A 2,825-nucleotide genomic window follows, 5' to 3' on the forward strand; every position below is an offset into this window, starting at 1 on the left:
CACTGATAAAAATACTACCCTTAAATATCAACCACAAAACACATACAAATATAGTAAAACAAATTAAGTGCCATTAAATAGCCAATTGAAGATTTTAAAGAATATCTAATTTAGAAATTCAAATCCTCAGAATACAAATAAACAATGGAAGGAAAATATAAAATAAAAGATGATAGAACTAAGAAAAATTGAAGAAAATGACTGAATTATCTGAGACATGGAGGCTGAATTACAAGATCCTAAAGAAATAGGTTTGACTTAAAGTATAAGTTGACAATAACAGGATAAATGAAAGCATGTAAAAATTTAAAAGAAGTAATTTACCATAGAAGTAATAAGAATTGAAAGTAAAGTAAAAGAGAGAATAGGTACACATCACACATATACAAAGTATCTTGGGAAAAATATCAAATTAACGTATATGTAGAGCTATTATTAAAAATTATGACATAAAAATAAACTCTATAAATAGATGGTGGGGAGTGAAGATCTATATGTTAAATGGGTCTATGATTTACCTGAGAAAATGGGCTGGTCGACTACAAAACACATCTTAGTAGAACTAATAGACTTTACAGATATTTTTAAAATGTTTATTTAGCCCCCCTGCTCCCCCCACACACACAACAAGCTACATGAGCAAAAGAAAATGAGATACAAGTAGATGTTGTAAAAGCATCCCAGAAAGCAAGAAAACAGGAGAAAAACATTTCCAAGAAACTCAAAGAAATATCTGAGCCAAAATGTTCATGGATCTAGAAAGAGACAAACAGTATCATAATTTCCTTCTTCCAGTCATTACCCTTGCTAGTGTTAACTACTATCTTGATTTCTATCCTCAGAGATTACTTTTGCTTTTTCTTTAATTTTATGTATATAGTATGCAATATGTCACTTTTAGCTTCTTTTGCTCAACACCATGCTTATGCGATTTATGTATGGTTATGGCAGCACTAATTTATTTCATTTTCTTTGCTGTATAGTAACACTTAACTAATTAAACAATGATTTATGTATTCTATTGTTTATGAACATTTAGATAGTTCCAAGTGTGGGGTGTTATGAATAGTGCTATGCTTCTTGTACATGTCATTTGACTTATATGTGTACTCATTTCTGCTGGGATACACATATTGTAAAATTGTTCATTCAGAGAAGATCCTACCTAATAGTTTTCCCAAGAAATTTGAACAACATGCACTTCCGCTAGGAGTGCATGAGAGCTCTTTTTGCTCTATCTTGGTATTTTTGTCTTTTCATTTTGGCCATTTGGGCAGTTTTTCCAATTATACCTCATACAAGTTTCCCTTGCATCTATCTCCCTGAGGGCTCAGGAGACCGAATGCCTTTTCATACATGTACTTATTTTTATTTTCTTTTTTTTTTTTGAGGATGTTGGCAACTTTTCCTCATTTTTAATTTGTCTGTTTTTTTGTTAATAGGAGTTATTTATGCATTGTATGCACAAAATATTGAAAATATAGCACAAATATATTTACTTTCTTCTTTTTTTTAAGTATAATTTCTATTTTATTTTTTCCAGGAAATAGTTCTTTGAAGTTAGCTCCTTATATGGGCTTTGGTAGAGGTCGTGAGGGAGCACCTAAAGGTCTAAATCGAGTGGAGGTGTTTGGTCCTTCCAGGCCTCACAAGAGTGATTCCTGACTACCTTGCTGTGAATGGCACAACTCACATGGTAATGTAATTTCACATGCAGCTTGGGAAGCACATACACTTGGAAGACACTTGCTTGGGCAATGTCCCTCAAGGCTGTGGCCTCTACTTAAGAGAGGAGAATAGGCATCTGAAAAATGCAAAGGGAAGGGCTTGCATAAATGGCCAACTCAGCCAGTTGAAGTCCATTCCTAACTGCCCTCTCTGCCCTTTCCAGGACTCTCCAGCTAACATGTTTTCTCATATCTACCTCTCCCACCTCAAGGACTCTCCAGCTCACATCTGTTGATTCATGGCTTGCCAGCCACCAAATGTCTTTCCTTATCTCTGTAGCTGTGTAGAAATAATAAGACTGTATAAAACTGCCTGTTATGTTACAACTGGAGCTCAGCCTTTAGATAGGAATCTGCTGAGCAGGTGCCAGCATTAATAAGTGCTGCTTCCTGCTTATAGCCTCAGTGTACTGTCTCTCTGTTTGAGAATCCTATAACAGTGCTGATAATGCCAAGGTCGAAAGACAAACTATCTGTGTTATCAGTGGTCTAGAAATTTCTTTCCCCTTACAATCCTCCACCCAAAACTCCCCTTCCCATCCTTAGATATGAGGCACATGTGAAACCTCAGACAAAGGAATTACACGCCCCTTGCAAGGACACTGCAGAGGTATATAAACTGTAATAAATCTAACCAAAGTGAGCTCGTGCATGGTGTTGTTAACCCCACACGCTCCGCCGGCCAATAAATTCTCCCTCTAATAAAGTTGTTTGAGCATCCAATTCCCTTCGTTGGGTGTCACTTTCTGCAACATACTATGTTCCCAGTGAAAAAGTTTTTAATGGCTTTATCCTTGGGCACGCATTGGGTGCAGCTGGTGCAGCAAATAGGCTGCACATGGCTGAGGCCCTTTTTGGCAAGACCATTGTTCCTTCCTTTTTCGGTCATCTTGGAAGTGAGGAGCTGAAAGCAGATATATTTACTTTCAATATACATGCAAATATATGTAGTTAAATAATATGTGGCTTGCCAGTCTATAGTTTTGTTTTTTATAATCTTAATTATATTTTTTGTAATGATCTTCTGTTCTTAATTTTAATAAAGTAATGTATCCTTTTTTGTTTTCTCATGGTTAGTGCCCTTAAAAAAACAAACAC

The 2,825-nt window shown here is 35.7% G+C and overlaps 1 pseudogene; it reads right to left on the minus strand.

Moving 5' to 3' along the window:
- Positions 1–1,568: 1,568 nt before the first annotated feature.
- On the minus strand, positions 1,569–2,616 carry LOC102882296 (annotated as a pseudogene).
- Positions 2,617–2,825: the final 209 nt, after the last annotated feature.

The sequence above is a fragment of the Pteropus alecto genome, unplaced genomic scaffold, assembly GCF_000325575.1.
Source record: "Pteropus alecto unplaced genomic scaffold, ASM32557v1 scaffold153, whole genome shotgun sequence".
In the NCBI taxonomy this organism is placed as follows: domain Eukaryota; kingdom Metazoa; phylum Chordata; class Mammalia; order Chiroptera; family Pteropodidae; genus Pteropus; species Pteropus alecto.